We start from the raw sequence: 18,308 nt of genomic DNA on the forward strand, positions 1-18,308 counted from the left end.
TCTTGGGACACTGCCAAAGAGGCCCACTACTGTCTCAACTCACACAGAACTGCGGGAACTGGCATGGTTAGATCACCTGGGGACAGCTAGGAGCAAAAATAGGGGCAGGACTTTCAGTGGCCAGTGCTGGCGAATCTCCTAGGTGGTCCCTGGACCTGAGAGCAGCCGTGCAAACCTTGCGAGACTGTGGAGCCCGTGAGGAGCCTGTCTCCACCATGAAGCCCAGCTAGTGGCTTCCTGACCATAGAACCCTACCAGCAGCCTCACCATCTTGGAGACCTGCCTCCTGGCCATGCCCAACCAGGAAGCCCTACCCAGGACCTCCCCCATCATGGACCTCCACTAGTGGTCTTGCCTCACTGCAGAGCCCAGCCAGCCAACCTCATCTGGTCTTGGTGACCCACCAATGGCCTCGCCAGAACACAGACCCCTGCAAGACAGACTTGATCAACTGCAGGCACCCAGCAGTGGACCCGGACCAACCGCGGACTCTGCAAGCAGCAGCAACGGTCCCTATCCAACTGCAGGCCCTGGCAGCAGGTCTCTCACAACCAGAGATGCATCAGCTGGGCCTGCCCAACCTCTCAGTCTGGCCAGGCAGCCCCCTTCCACAGTGGAGCCCAGCAGAGAGCACAGCCTTACTGTGGACGCCACCAACTGATCCCCCCAGAATGTAGGCTGGGCTGATGTTGGTTCACAACCTCAGGAGCTTCCCAGGTGAAATCTGAAACTAGCTCCCCTGCGCAGAGGGCAGGGAGAGATGGAAGAAAGAGACAGACCACTCCAGATTGATAGGTGGCAATTCTCCTAAGCAAAGGAGCGTACATAGAGACTTATCTTGGGTGGCCATGAGACACGAGTAGATCTATGCACCAGCCTACCAAAATCTTAAAAGTTTTATATAGATGCCTTACCTGGGTTCAGTCGTGGGTATACTGTCCAGATGGTCTCAACAACACACTGCTCTCTCACAGCGCTGTCCTTGAGGCAGCTTCTGGTGTGGAAAGGCAAGCAGAATGCATATTCAGAAGACAAAGGAGGGAGCGAGGAGCTTCTGATTGTCGGAGTTCAGCTTGGGGGTCAACCGGCAGTCACGACCTCTCGATGACCTCCTCTGACACTCCACCCCTCTGTGGATGGCTCTTACAATCTGACAGCCCCCCTCTTCCACAATGTGCCCTGAGACGTCAGCAATGGTTTCACTAGCATGGAGGTGGCTTCTTGGTGGCTATCTGGCTGCATTGGAGGCAGATGCCACAGCAATGGTATAGGCACAGGCAAGAGAAAACACAGATTAAGATAATGATTCTCCAAATAAATAACAGTTTTTTCCACCAAAAGCCCCATGATCCGAACCACTAGTTTATTAAGTCATCTAGGCTCAGGGTCGGATCACTCAGGACGTTCACTTATGTCCTCATGTGATTTAATAAAGATGCTGCATTGGCAGACTCGTCAGGTATGAACACACAACGTTCTATTCGACTATGTCACAGGTACATCCTTGCAAGGCAGTGATAACGCCCAAAGCCATCCTATTTTGGAGGACAGCTTTTCTCATTAGAGACATTTCAGTGTTCAGTGAAGACAGGCTCTGCCGTCTGTCATTTAAGGCTTGCTGGGTGAATGTAGTAAGGGCTTCTACGTGTGCTATTACCTCCTCCAGGCCAATAGAGGGAACAAAGATGGTGGCCAAATGATTGTACCAGTGGAAAACAGTATGTGCCCATCTGGCCTTGAGGAGAGGGAGGTTGGCAATTGTTACCGTGAGGCAGATTCTCCCGTATGCCCAGAGGAAACCAGGGTGCAGTGGCCTAACTACCCAGCTGGAAGCCACGGCCAAAGATCGGTGTCACACAACCACTGGGTCCCATTTGGGGCTACCCAATACATATTTGGGTGGCATGACCAGTCAAGGCCAAACCAGTCACTGTCATTTAACATGACAAAATGTCTACCCAGTTCCAGTGATATCCATTCCATATCCTTGGTACAATTGTGTTGGTTCTGCTTACAGTGATTTTTCTGCTCTCAACATAGGAGTACATGAGTGCTCAAATGTCCATAACCCAGAATAAGCCACGTGAACCCATCCCAAACCTGAGTATAGCCACCCATGGCTCTGATGGTGGTATTTTAGGACCCTTCTGGTCAGCAGTTTGATAGACTGCCTGTGTAATTTGATTGACAGAAAAATAATACTTATGCCCAGTGTTATTAATAGTGTGAGCCAGGGGACAGGTTTCCAGATCAGTATTGGTAATATAAGATGAATTAAGAGTACTAATCCTAGCTTGTTCTCCCTTACCCTACTGTTTTAGGGCCTTCCAGTCCTCTCCCTGGAGTGTAACACCCACCGTGACAATCTGATGAGTTAGAAAGGGGCAGCTGCCCACATACCCAATAGTTGGATTGATTCCTTTGCTGAGTGTACAAGTGGGCCCACTGTAAAAAGGTATTCCCATCAGGTGCCCATCCCATGACCAGACACCACAGGAGCAGCAGAAGTCTAATGTCAAAAAGACAGATAATTGGTAGGAACTTGTATGGGAAGGTCTTCCTTTTCTACAAGAATTACACTTGTGGCCTGATCTTTAGATGTTAATGTGGCTGCAGCTTTAGGAATTTGACCTGGCTGTGTATACCATACATATTGGCCAGGGGAGGCAGCACTGTCAGGCATGAGGAGATGGACTAGGGGTAGGAGATGCCAGACCAGGACTCCCACCTTCTCCCCTCTCTCAATGGTACATGTTCCATTCCAAGTATAGTGTGTTTCAATAGGTCCAGTTTGCAGCAGGACAGCGGGATTCCAGTGGAGATTGAGTAGTTCCCCCTCACCCAGGGATTCTAAGTAACTCACTCATGCTGGTGGGACATCCCATTGCAAATTCCAGCAGATGATGCTTTTCCCAGGTGTGATGGGGATTGGTGTTCTCAGCAACATAGCATATTGATCCATGGTGAGAGTTGGAGCAATGGCTGTTTCTAGCAACTTCCATACCTTTACAGTGTTGGGTGTCTCAGCAGGAGTACCCAGTCTGGCATATGAGACAATAGGCTCTACTGGTTGATCATTCAAATATATTAAAACCTGAGATAGTACTTTAGTCCATCTGGCCAAGGTGGTTTTACTTTTTAGTAATTTAATCTGCTGCTTTAATATTCCATTCTTTCTTTCTATCAATTCTGCTGCTTACAGGTTATAGGGGAGATGGAACCTCCATTCAATGTCATGTTCTTTTGTCCAGTCTTGCACATCATGACCTTTGAATTGTGACCTCTGATCACTGTCTATTTGACAAGAGTATACATATATGGTACTCACCTTCTCTAATGCCCTAATGGTGGCAGCCTGGTGACAGAGGAAATCTTGGGTTAGGCCACACACAGTGTCCACACAAATCAGGGCATATTTAGAACCCTCACTCAGAAGGAGGGGGCCAATATAATCAATTTGCCAATCTCTCACCAATTGGTAATTCTGGCGGATGGCCTCAGACTCCTTTGGCAGTTGCCTTAGGTGTTGTTTACGACCCACAGGACAGGATCTTACTGCATTAACGAAGTCACCATATTTCAAGGGCAATCCAGCATTTTTGGCAATATGCTATCCCACCCTGGTGCTACAGAGGCCATTCGTTCTATGCACTCAATCTTCTGTATCTATTAAAGGGTCAGTTGCTAGGGCTTACCCGAGCTAGGCCATCAGCTTCCTGATTGCCAGGGAGTGTCAGTGCTTTGTGAGCAGGGACTTGGAAGACAATGAAGAATCCCTCAGGCTCTTGCAGGCAAAACAAAATGTCTTTCTACATATCCTGACCCCTCAAGGGTTTGTTCATGATCATCCACCTCGCAGCTTCCCACAGTCCAAGCCATATAGTTAATCCCTGTAGAACAGCCCAACTGTCCATGCCAAGGGTTAACAGCCAGGGCTCATGAGTGATCACCAGCCCAACGGCTCTGAGTTCAGCCTCCTGGCGGCTGCTGTTTGTTCATTTTTCCATCCAAATGGAGTCAGTGTTGGACTGAATAGTGACTGCAGTCCATGTGGATGGATTGCCCTGACTAGATCCATCTGTATAGCAGGCATCAGTGGAAATTTCCCCCACTCCCTCTCTATAGGCCACAGAGGTCGCCACAGGAGTAGGAGTGGGGTCTTTTGGAGGATCTACGTACTCTACAGGGCTTAGGAGCACCCAGATTTCTAGAGTCAATGATCTGGTGGACAGGGTGTTCCTCTGCTCCAAATAGGCATGCCACTTAGTCAAAGCTGGGGTTTGAGCCATGGAGTGGATCCATGAAACATGTTTTCAATCCACCCCTTGATAAGAAGGGAACTTCTTATCACAATATGCTGTTCTTTCATGAGAGGCTGTACCTGTAGGAGCTCTGTGTACACTGCTACGAACTGTTGCTTTATGGGAGTATATCAGGTTTCTGCTCCCTTCCAGAACTGGGACCAAAATCCTAGAGGTACTCTCTCCTTGTGTTGTCTCTGTCACAGTGCCCAACCCATACCTTCTGGAGTCACAGACACATCTAACTCAAATGGCAGCCCTGCTTGGGAGGTGCCCAGAGCTTTAATCTGCTTCACTAGTATTTTCGCCTTCTCAAAGGCAGCTGGCTGCTCTGATCCTCAGTCCCCACAGGTGCCCTTTTTTACAAGGCAGTATAAGGGACAGAAGCATTGTGCCGGGAGGAGAATATAAGTCCTCCCCAAACCCCAAATCCCTACCAAGGCTTGTACCTTTTTCACATTCTTAGGAGTTGGTTAAGCTTGCACCTTATCAATCACAGGTTCTGGGACAATGCACACCTTAACCAACCAAACAACTCCCAAAAACTTTACTGCAGTGTGTGGCCCTTGAGTTTTCTGTGGGTTCACCATCCATCTCCCTCACAGATGTTCCAGCAAAGTCTGCAGTGTCCTGCAGCAGAGGCATATCTTGACATGTTAACATCAATGTAATGGGCCCATTTTACTGATGTGAAGAAGGAGAATAGAAACAGGCCTTGGGCTACCATTCCATGGAATATTGTGGAGTTGTGCAGGTAGACCTGGGGAAGCACTTGAAAAGTCCATTATTGTCACTCACACATGAAGGCATATGGATCTTGTGACGCAGAGGCCAGAGGTATACTGAAAAAAAGCATTTGCTAAGTCAGTACACTCCTAGGATTGTAGCCAAGGTATCTAAGATGGTGGCAGTGTTGTGCAGAGATGCATGGATGGGGGCACGACCTTGTTCAATTTTGGTAGTCCTCTGTCATCTGTTATGAGCCATCTGGCTTTTTTATCAGCCATACCAGGTCATTGAAAGCACTATGAACATGGGCATATACTATCCACTCAGTTCAGTTCTTGGGTAGTTTCTCCTGTCTCCTTATGTCCCCCAGGAAATTTATATTGTTTGACAGTTGCCATTCTTCATGGGGGTGGTAGATAATTGGTACTCAGTTGATGTTTCCCCTCAACACTGGTTTGATTACTCTAACCTGGAGGAGGAATTCACCAATAGAGGTATGCAGAGTTTGACCTTGTAAAATATCAATGCCCAATACTGGCGAGATAAAAACTTCATATTCTTGTGGAGTAGAACACCTAATTTGCAGTGTCAAAGGGACCTTCCTGCCCATAACCTTTTGCCCTCCTTAACCATCAACAATGCTGAGGGGGCCAGAAAACTTCTGCGGGTTACCACGTAGTAGAGTATATTTGGCTCCATTATCAGCTAAAGCAGTCACCTTTTGTTTATTTCTGGGGAACCAGTGAGTAGCGAGCTCAACATGGGGATTCTGATAGTCCAGTGGCCCTCACCTGGAAGTCATCTTAGCCTGCATCCTATACCTGGGGCATGGGAGGCACACACCCCGAATAGGAGTATATCCCTCAGACCTCTGTTGGAGCAGGTGGAGAATCAGGACGGTAGGGGCAGGTGGGGCAGGTCAGAACTGTTGATCCGGTTTTGAAGCTTTCCACAGGCTGACAACACAGCATTGGGTTGTTGGTCTATCATTTCAGGTGGGGTCTCCGCAGCAATGAGGTCAAACCACAATTGCTTTTGAGTTATTTTTACTGGACTCTTTATAGCCTATTATGATAGCCTTTTAGCTTCTCAAATTCCCTCTCTGTCTTGGGTCTATCCCACAGCCTGTACCTGTTCCTAGGTTTTGCCAGTTTTCCCCAGATCAGTGCTGGATTGCCCAACATCATAAATGTCTTTTACCATGACTGGGCTCAATATGTTCCATACCAGGTGTTGGGGGCGGACTACAGTATCTTGGCTTTCACTCCTGCAGTGAATGTGGCCTGATCAGGGCCTTGAAAGACAGGGGTGTAGATGGCCTGTCTCATTCCCAACTCCCTAAGAATGTGTTGTATCTCCTCTATAGATTTTCAGGGTCCCACATGCCCAGGGAGATCCCCCACACTAGGGCAAGCCTCTCTGCAGGCTAGAATAATCCAAACTATAAGGGAGTGAAAACTTGAACCCCCCGAGCACTGTGCAGGTGCTGCCAGAGGGCAAGGTATGTGGTGATGTTGCTCATTTTCTCTGCCTGCTGCTCGGTCAGAGAAATGTCATCACCCCCATACCCCATAGCTGCACTAACCATGCCTGGATACTTTCCCTGGCCTTTTGCTGGAACTTAGCAACTGTATCAATAAACTCAGTGGGCACATATTCTCTCATCATGAATGTTTCCTGAATGGGGGGCTGCTCCGTTAGCTGGGGTTGTTGTTGTGTTGGCATGGCATGGAGTGGCATGGAGTGTTTTGTTAGTTTCACCGTCAATCACCTCAACACCATCCTTTTCACTCTCCTCACTTTCTCAGAGATTCCACCTCTTTGTGTCCCAATCAGGCTTTGTCACAAGCACTTGGACCTTAATCTGAAGCAACTTATGCCCTCCTAGCTTTGCAAAATGACATGGCAAAGTCTTCAACTTATTATACTGCTCTCCCACTTTGTCTGCCACCCCCGAAGCTAGCAGAGTAGTGGACAACCATGCATCCTTCTCTAATCTCAGCTTTTCCTCTAACTTTTTTTTTTTTTGTGAGGAAGATCAGCCCTGAGCTAACATGCATGCCAGTCCTCCTCTTTTTGCTGAGGAAGACCAGCTCTGAGCTAACATCTACTGCCAATCCTCCTCCTTTTTCCCTCCTTTTCTCCCCACAGCCTCAGTAGATAGTTGTATGTCATAGTTGCACATCCCTCTAGTTGCTGTATGTGGGACGTGGCCTCAGCATGGCCGGACAAGAGGTGCCTTGGTGCGAGCCCGGATCTGAACCCCGGCCACCAGCAGCAGAGCACGTGCACTTAACTGCTAAGCCATGGGGCCGGCCCCCCTCCAACTTTTTAACTTGAGCTTTAGCCTCTAGCTGGGCATCAGTGGCGAGGTGAACTGCCCACAGTAGAGACCAGCTCACTGCAACAGCCATTTGCTTCCTTTCTTTGTCACAGTGTGCTATGTGCAGTTCCTCAAAGAAATGCATCAAACCAGCCAGCATTTTGGGGGCATCTGCATACTCACATGGCAGTCCGCATGCATATAATATACTGGCCACCCCTCCCCACATAGAGGTCGATGGCCAACTCAGGATTTCTCCCACAGATACCTCTTTCCTAAGACCCATTTCTCCAGTCTTCTGGATGGCTCACCAATTGTTGGTTCACACCCTCGGGAGCTTCCCAAGTGAAATCTGAAACTGGATCCTATACGAGGAGCACAGGGAGAGACCCAGGAAAGAGGCAGGCCACTCCAGATTGGTAGGTAGCAATTTTAATAAGCAAGGGAACCTACATATGAGGCTTGTCTTGGGGGACCACAAGATGGGTAGATCTCTGCACCCATCCACAAGAATCTTAAAAGTTTATGTAGAGAATTTAACTGGGTTCAGTCATATATTCTGTCTGGGTGATCTCAACAACACATTACTATTTCGAGGCTGTGTCCTTGAGGAAGCTTCTAGTGCAGAGAAGGCAAGTAAGATGCTTACCCCAAGGACTGGGAAGGGGGTACGGAGCCTCCAATTACCTGGTTCCAGCTCATGGGTCAACTGGTGGTCATGTCCTCTCAATGACCTCCTCTAACAGGTGACTGGTGAAAGCCTTTCCCTGCTAAAGCCAACCTGTAAAGACTGGAAGAAATGTTCATATTTTTAAATGTGCAGACATCAAGGCAAGGATACAAAGATCAGGAAGAATCAGGGAAATGTGGCACCTCCAAAGGAAGTTAATAAAGCTTCAGTAACTGACCTTAAAGAAATAGAAATCTATGAACTGCCAGAAAAAGAATTCAAAATTATTGTCTTAAAGAAACTCAGTGAACTACATACAATGGAATGAAACTAGATATCAATAATGCAAGGCAAACAGAAAAATTCACAAATACATGGAAATCGAACAACACAACTTTAACAACAATTTGGTCAAAAAGAAATCAAAAAGGACACTAGAAAATATATTGAGACAAGTGAAAACTAACACAGCATATTAAAACTTATGGGATGCAGCAAATGCAGTATTAAGAGGGAAGTTTATAGGGATAAACACCTACATTAAAAAAGAGAGAAAGATCTCAAATCAACAAGCTAACTTTTCTCCTTGAAGAACTGGAAAGATACCAACAAACTAAGCCCAAAGTTAGAAGAAGGAAAGAAAATTATAAAGACTAGAGCAGAAATAAATTAAAAATAAAAAATAGAAAAACAATAGAAAAAATTGATGAAACTAAGAGTTGGTTTTTGAAAAGATAAAATCAAAGAACACTTAGACTTACTGAAAAAGAGTGAAGACTCAAATAAAATCAGAAATGAAAGAGGAGATATTACAACTGATGCCATAGTAAATAAAAAAAGATCATAAGGGATTATTATAAACAATTTTACACTAACACATTGTACAATCTATAACAAATAGATAAATTCCTAGAAACATACAATCCATCACGCTGAACCAAGAAGAAAACTTGAATATCCCAGTTACATTCAAGGAGACAGAATCAGTAATAGAAAACCTCCCAACAAAGAAAAGTTCAGGTGAATTCTACCAAACATTCAAAGAAAAATTAATAACAATTTTTTAAACTCTTCCACAAAATAGAAGAAGGAACATTTCCAAACTCACTTTTATGAGGTTAGCATCACTCTGATACCAAAGCCAGAAAAAGATCTGAAACTGTAAAACTCCTATGGGAAAATATAGGGGAAATTCTTCTTAATATTGGCCTTGGCAATGACTTCTTGGATATGACACCAAAAGAAAAACAACAAAAATAAAAATAGACCAATGGGACTACATCAAATTAAAAGACTTCTGTATAGCAAACAACCAATGAAATGAAAAGGCAAACTACTGAAAAAGAAAAACTATTTGCAAACCATGTATCTGACACAGAGTTAATATAAGGAATTACTACAACTCAATATCAAAAAACAAATAACCTGATTAAAAAATGGGCAAAGGACTTTTATTGACATTTTTCCAAATAATACATACAAATGGCCAACAGGTACATGGAAAGGTGCTCAACATTACTAATCATCAAGGAAATTCAAGTCAAAACCACAAGAGGATATCACCTTACACTTGTCAGAATGGCTATCATCAAAAAGACAAGAGATAAGTGTTGGAGAGGATGTATAATAAAGAAATCTTTGTACACCATTGGCAGGAATGTAGAATGGTGCAGTCACTATGAAAAATAGCATGGAGGTTCCTCAAAATTTAAAAATAGAACTACCAGGGGCCAGCCCAGTGGTGCAACAGTTAAGTTTGCATGTTCCGCTTTGGCGGTGCGGGGTTCACTGGTTCCAATCCTGGGTGCACACCTACTCACCCGCTCATCAAGCCATGCTGAGGTGGCATCTCACGTAAAAGAACTAGAAGGATCTACAACTAGGATATGGACCTATGTACTGGGGCTTTGGAGAGGAAAAAAAAGAAAAATAGCTCCGGCCTAATCTTCCTCAAAAAAAAAAAAAAATATATATATATATCTATCGCATGATCCAGCAATCCCAGTTCTGGATATTTATCCAAAAGAATTGAAATCAGGATCTCATGGAGATATGTGCACTCTCACGTTCATTGCAGCATTATTAACAATAGCCAAGATATGGAAACAACCTAAATGTTCATCAACAGATGAATAGATAAAGAAAATGTTGTATATACATACAATGGAATATTACTCAGCCTTGAAGAAGAAAGAAATCCTGTCATTTTCTACCAAATGGATGAACTTGGAAGACATTAGGCTAAGTGAAATGAGCCTTACATAGAAAAACAAATATACATGATCCCATTTATATCAGGAATCCAAAATAGTCAAACTCATATAGTAGAGTAGAATGGTGGTTACCAGGGGCTGGGGGAAGGGTGGAATGAGGATGTATTGATCAAAGGGTACATGATTTCACTTATGAAAGGTGAATAGGTCCTAGAGATCTACTGTACAACATAGTGCATATAATTAACAATACTATATTGCATACTCAAAAATTTATTAAGATGATAGATCTTACGTTAAATATTCTTACAAAAAAGAGAAAGAGAGGAAAATTCTAGAGGTTATGGTTAAGTTTAAGGCATTGTATTTGGTGACAGTTTCACGGATGTATACTTATCTTCAAATTCATCAGGATGTATACATTAAATAGGTACAGCTTTCTTGTATGTCAATAATATCTCTTTAAAATTTCTTATATAAATAAATAAAGGAAAAAAGAAAAAAAAAGGAAACTGTGAGATGACAAACATAGGTAGTTTCAAGCTAAAAAAAAGAAAAGGGAAGAAAAGAAATGGCAACCGACAATGTTTATGGTCTCAGAGAGTCAAAGGATTGTATCAGCTCAGGTAAACCGGAGGGTGCTTGCTCCCATTACAGGGTCCATTGATTCTAGGCGTAACTTGGCATTGCCAGACCCTCAAGATTTTAGAGATAACAAAAATGATATTGTGATGTCTAAATTTTTAAAAGCTGTCGACAAAATGATGAACTCCAAAAGATATGCAGTAGTTCTTGGATAAGTTTATCAATATTTATTGTAGGCCTTATCATCCACACTAAATCCAGTTATCATTAATTTTACATGTGTAGCTATGCTTTGTTACTGATAATACCAAAATTATTTGTTCACATATAGAAAAATTTCCCTATGGATAAAAGTACATAATATAAGAGAGATATATATATGATATAAGATATTATAAGAGATGTATTTACATATTTACATATAAATGCAATAATGTTATAAATCACTCATTTGAGAAAAATTAACTTGAAAAAAGTAAGTAATCTTGAAAGGAATAGATAAATGATATTGGATTATACATATAGAATTAATTGCTGAATTAATATTGTTGGAGACAGCAACACACAATTCCATTTTTGAATCCTTATTTAAACAAAAAAATAACTTGAATTTCTTACTATTTACCCTAGCATTTGATTTTGCACAGCTACGTGCCATTAGTGCTTTAATCTGCTAATCAACCAAAATGATAACTTGACCCAGAAAAACTTGTTTCCAATTATCAGCAGTAATAAAATTGTTATTGATTCCATTATGTGACAATTTCATAGCCACAACTATTTCTAAGACCTATAAAACTATTTAATTCCCAATAAAAGAATTTTCCAAACTGTGTTCAGGATCATACTCTTATGTATCAAAATGTTAATAGTTCTTTTTCAAAATGCTTCCATTGTCCAATAAAATTGAGTGATCAATATCTTTACCTTCTAGACAGTTTAAATTAGTACTTTAAAAATATGACAAATCCTGCTGTAAATAAATTTTATCTTTTTACCACATTGTTTTAAAATATAATGGAAACAACAGCCTTATTTATCCTCAAAGGTAACCTATCAACATGCCCTGAGAAGTGAGACATTACTGTCCCAGACATCAGGAAGGAAAATGCTGTTTTGAGATATTCACTATGCCTTCGTGTTTAAGGGGAAAGGAAATAGATTTTATAAATATCCTATTAATGGCAAAGTTGTATGTGTGTGTGTGATTTTAATGATGTTCTCCTCTTCCCTGCTGAGCCAACAACATAGTAGGGGATCACATAAAAGCCAGCTGTCTTAACCCTTAATGTGAGATGTGTTTTTTTTAAGCAATTTCACCACTCCCCCATAAATTCATCTCTCCCTCGTCTGCCAGGATCAGAAGGTTTCCTCCCTCCCTCTTCTGTGATTGGATTTGGTAAAGAAGCAGGATTTTGACAAACTCCAATAGCCAAGAGATAGAGGAGTCAGGAAAATCATGTGTAAGAGAAATTTTTAAAAGGATTTTGTTTTCTGGCACCATGCATTTAACTTTATTGAAAAGTAAACAGGAATGTCAGTAACAACCACCACATAAAAAGAGATTTTGTGGTCGCCTATTAGGTTGCGCAGTTGGTTGTACATGATCATAACTCAGTCAAGCGTTTGGTAACATAGTTTCCATCCAGTGGTGTGCTGGAGAGGGCTCATACCAGCTCACATCAGGTGCATCTCTTCCCAATTTCACGTTCAGTGACATCACATGGATGGCTTGAAATCAGCAACAGATGTCAGCGAATGTTACAAATCAGAACCTTTTTTCTTGGAAATTCAATTGACAAACACACCACTGGTTTCACTGGTAATAGTGGAATATTTTAATTACTCTTAAGCAGTGGCTCTGAATGTAAGGTCCCCGGACCAGCGGCGTGTTTCACCAGGAAGTTGTTAAATATGCATATTCTTTGGTTCCATTCCAGATCTACTGAATCAAAATATCTGGGAGAGATCCAAATATCTGTGTTTTAACAAGCATTTGGGGTGATTGCGATGGCACATTGAAGTTTGTAAACCACATATCTAAGGAGACAAATAAAGTGTGTGTGTGTGTGTGTATGGGAAGAGAGAGAGATTGTGTATTTAATGACAAATGATGACAAGATATATTCTAGGGACAGGGAAGATATCATTGCACAAAATGTCCCAGGAGCTTTTTACATCATTTAAGAGTGCTTTAAGGTTTGAAATCATTGTAAGACATATTTATATATATATATAATTAGGTGGCCTTTGCAACCATCTCAGGCTTGTATCACCTGAACTTGCTTTTGTTCTTAGTTTTAGCTTAGGGAGACTTACTACTGCCACAGATACTATGACAAACTGTATGTGAGTTATACAAATTTTACTTTTCTAAATTAGGCCTATTCCTTAATGTTTAAGTTCCTAAGTGGAGGAAAGACAAACTAGAAAAAAACTCTGGACTTGTAGTTAGAAGACAGGGCTTTGAGAAATGCTTCTCATTAATGTAACAGTGGATAAACTCCTTAGCCTTCAGAGTCCACAGCTTTCTTATCTGTAAAATATAGTACAATGAAGAATCAAAATACAAATAAAATCATGATCATTTTGGTTATTTCCTTTTGGAAGCTACCATAAAGCAATCTGTGAGTGTGCTGCGTAACCTGGGAACCTGATATTCTCATTTTACACCAAATTATTTAAGTTAATAAAAGTTATCATTTATATGTTATCAATTTATATTTATATTCCATGGATTGCAATTCTGATTTGCTGAGTTATAACTTATATGGAAAATACATATAGAGACTTTTTTTCCTGGATATCCTGAAATATGTTTCTAAAATGAAATAAGCTATACTTAAGAAATACATACATACGTTAGAGGAGCATTGGCATCATAAAAAAACCTCTATTGTTTATCTTCTTTGTAGGCCAGGTATGATTATAGCTTCCATTAAGATGGTCCCCCTGACTTCGATGTGGATAATAGATTCCAGAGTAGAAGAAGCTAAGTGGCAGCATTTAACCACTGAAGACAAGGTAAGCGCATCACTATCAATGACAACAGAGAAGTACAAGTCACCAAAATGTGCTGGCCCACAGAGAATTTTGGTGAAGTTTAATTGTTCATGGTATCCCAAGGTATGAAATAGATGGGCAGTCTAATAAAGTATTGCTTTATCTGTGTAAAAGGAAAAACTATAAATCTGGTAGCCAAAAGTCTGGCTTGAGTCTCCACACTGGAGAATCATGCCTCTTCTCAAGTGTCCAGACCTAAGTCAATTGCAGATGAATTGATTCAAGGGAAGACCTCATTCCTTGAGAGAAGACCTTGTGCCATTACCACAAGTGCATAAGTATAGAAGTACATACCAGAAGTTTTCCACCAAACTTCCACAGAATTGAGACATTTACTAAAATGATTATTCATTGGAGAAAAGAAAATAACCAAACTTTTGGAGGATTACTAGACATTGGCTTTGAATGACACTGATTCTTGAGGATCCAAAAACCATTTTAAACTACCAAAGTTGGGACTTACAGTAATCAGATTATGGCGTCTCAACTGAAGTCTAACTTGCAATCAACTAGTCAATACATTGGGTCATTTGAAGGTTATTTCCCTTGTTTTTGTACGTATCATTTGAATAGACATACTTGGCAATTGAAAGAATTAGCTCTACTTAACTGATTAAGTTGGTTTCCTGAATCATAGGGTTTGGACCATTATGGTAGGCAAGTGGAAGGCCCTGGACCTTCCACTCCCAACCAAGATACTGAATCATAAAAAGCTCTGGATGAATTTCAGAAAAAAAAATGCCACCATCAGACTTGAAAGAAGCAGAAGACACGAAACCTATAACACCCCCATAACTCACCAGTTTGGCCTGTGCAGAAGTCAGGTGGCTCTTGGCGAATGACTAGGGAGCATCACGAAGTTAAGCTGGTGGTGACTGCAATTTCAGCTGCTGTCTCTGTTGTAATATCTTTACTGGAGCAAATGGACATGGTTCCTGGCACATGGTATGCAGCTACTGACCTGGCTAATGCCTTTTTTAACCACTAATTTGTCAGGACTGTCAGAAACAGTCTGCTTTGCTTTATCAGAAACAGCGTACCATCAAGGCGTTGCCTCAGGGCTATGTCAAGTTTCATGCTCTCTGCCATAATATATTCCGAAGAAATCTTGAATAACTTGACAATCCATAAAATATCACATTGCTTCACTATGTTGATGACATTACACTGATGATGAACAGGAAGTAGCAAGCACTTTAAATGTCTTAGTAAGACCGATGAGGGTGTGGACCATTATGGTAAACTAGAGGGTGAAAAATAAACCCCCACAATAATTTGAGACCTGCTACCAAAATGAAGTTTCTGGAGATTCAGGGATTTCCACGATGTTGAGATACCCCACCAAGGTGAAAGACAACGTGATACACTCCATCATTTATCATGAATAGGAATTCAAACACTTGGAAGTTCTTTTTGGATTCTGAAAGCAACAAATACCACATTTAGTGTGCCAATTTAACGTATTTTAAAAATCATTGCTAAAGCTGTCAGTTTTGAGCAGAGACCTAAGCAAGAAAATTATTTTCAGCAAGTTTAGACTATAGTACAAGCCACTCTACCAGTTGGTCCTTATGAGTTAGGAAATCCACTGATACCTGAAGTGTTAATTGCAAATGGGTTGCTGTATGGAGACTCTGGAAAGCACCAATAGGAAAATCACAGTGCATAACTCTAGGACTTGGGAGCAAACCTATGCCTTCTGTTGCAGATAATTATTCTCCCTTTGATAGCTTCAGGTCCGCTAGTAGTCCTTGGTAGAGACTAAAACCTAATTATGAGGCATTAGGTGATGAAACAGCCTGACTTCACACCATGAAATTCTCTAGGTCAGCAGAACTTCAGGCTGTGCACCTGGTTATCTTCCTGTTTTTGAAAGAAAATTGGCCCTAAGTAAGAATATATACAGTTTCACAGAATGATTATTTAGAATCCTGGAAGAAGAAAGATTGGAATAGCATGGACTAAAAGCTCTAGGGAAGAGGCATGTAGATAGATATGTAGGAGTAAGCAAAAGTATGAGGATCTTTCTCTTGCGTGTCAATTTTCACCAGAGAGCTCCCTCACAGAAGAGGCATTGAAGAAACAAGTAGACAACCTCAGCAAATTGAAATTAACCAGCCTCTGTCTTTGCCTCCACCTCAGTGTTGAGACAATGGGGACATAAATGCAATAATCAGGGAGGAAACAAAGGTGAGGAGTATGCAGGGGCCCAACATGGGTTCCGTCTCACCAACTTTGATCTTTCTTTGGCTACTGCTGAGTGTTCAATCTGCCAGCAACAGAGAAAACACTGAGCCCCCAATTCTTTGAGGCAACCAACCAGTGACTTGTTGGCAAATTATTTTAGAGCCTGTCTGGAGGGTAACTGTTAAAATATTGACTAGGATTAACATAAATTTTAACTATGGGAATTTACTTGTGTTATTAACATTATTATTATTTTGCTGATAAGGCATTAGCCAGCAATACTATCCAAGGGCTTACAATGTATTTGATATGTTTTTATAAAATACTGATTAACCTCACCTCTATAACAAGAGATCCACTTTACAGCAAAAGAAATTTGAAATGGGTTTATGTGTTAGTCTTGTCAGACCACCCAGAAGTGCCTACCTGATGAAGCAATGGAACAGCCATTTTTAGGTTCAGGTTAAGAGTTAACTTGGAATTGTGTACTATGGTGATGGGACATTATCTCTAAAGATGTAGTCCACAGTCTAAATCAAAAATTATTATCTAGTATTGTATCCTAAATTGGTAGAATCTTTGCATCGGGGAAACAAGGCATAGAAATGGAATTAACCTCACTTATCATAACTTCCACTAATTTAATTGAGAAAATTTTGCTTTTCTTACTCATATACAGACTTTGTAGATCTAGAGTTCCTGATTCCGAATGAGGAAATTCTTTCACAGGTTAAAATATTAAGAATCCTATTAAACTTTAAGTTTACCAATTCACCAATTCACTTCTATCTCCTTTTTACCAAGAGACTAGGAGGCAACAAAAGAATTTGTCAACTTGGAAGAGATAATTAACTTCCATTACCAGGAGGTTGTAGTACATAATGAGTATAGGAAACTGTTATTTTGCATTATGGTTATTAAGTAGAGCAATTCTTAATACTTCACTGTCCGATTTTAATGATAAATGGACAAGGTAGCAGTTAAAGTCTAAGAGGGGCATAAGGACCAGGGCCTCAGATATCACCTCATTAATTCTGGTTCACTCAACCAGACAGGCCACCTAGACAAGTAGAGGTGCTAGACAAGTGTGAATGGACCACAGGATGGAGGGTAAAGGAAGGGGGTGATGAGCATCTCATGATGCCCAAAAACCAACTGCAGTTTTGGAGGTTGTAGTTGTCTCACTACTTTTATGTAGTAAGTTTCCCAGGAAAAAGGATTAACTAGAATCCTAGAGGAGCTATTAGCAAATGGTGTAAACTTTTACGTAAAGTAAATGGATCTTAGTGACTCAAAGGGAGGACTGTAGTCATGCTGTGGTGAGGCACCTGGATATGCCTTCAGGGACACAAAGGCACTCATTCTCCCTCTTCCTGGGAGTGTCAGCTGGTGATTATTCACTTTTGAGTCTCTTCTCAGGAATTGCCTTCAGCCAAAGGGAGTTTGGAAATAGTCACCCTCCCCAGGATCACGCCAAACCTAATGACTCTTTGTCTCGATTTAAGCAATTCTGAACGGCCTCCGAGCTCCAGAACTTGCAATGGTGTTAGCAGAGGACTTTATTGCCATTTGCATCATAGTTTAATTTCTCTCTCTGATTTGCTCTTCTTACTTTCTCATCAGTGTAGTTTTCAAGAGCAATTCCCAATAAACTTTTGGTATGCAAAACGTCACCTCAAAGTCTATTTCTCAGGAAAATCCAATTTAGAATTGTGGCTCACAATAATTACCTTAAAATAATAAATAGACTGAAATTTGATTGTACTTACATTAAAATGTAATTACATAGAGATATGAATTCTAGACTATAAGATAGCAGTATATTCTATAATAGAAAAATATTCGTTAGTTTTATATTGTTGTGTAACAAATTACCAAAAACTTAGTGATTTAAAACAAGGTACACTTATTACCTCACAAGTTTTCAGTCAGAAGTACAGGGAAAGTTTCCTGGGTCCTCTGCTCAAGGTTTCACCTGGCTTAAATCAAGTGGTTGGCTAGGGTTGCAATCTGACCTGAGGCTTGTGGTCATCTTTCAAGCCCTCTGGTTGTTGGCAGAATTCAGTTCCTTGTGCTTGTAGGAATGAAGTCTCTTTTTCTTGATAGCTATTGGCCAAGGATACCCTCAGCTCCTAGAGGTTGACATCAGTTCATTGACACTTTATTTCCTCCATAAACCTTCTGACAACATAGTAGCTTATTTCCTCAAGGCCGGTAGGTCAGGAGAATCCAACTGA

Source organism: Ceratotherium simum, chromosome 8 (genome assembly GCF_057802395.1).
Source record: "Ceratotherium simum simum isolate JZ-2026a chromosome 8, ASM5780239v1, whole genome shotgun sequence".
NCBI classification, from domain to species: Eukaryota; Metazoa; Chordata; class Mammalia; order Perissodactyla; family Rhinocerotidae; genus Ceratotherium; species Ceratotherium simum.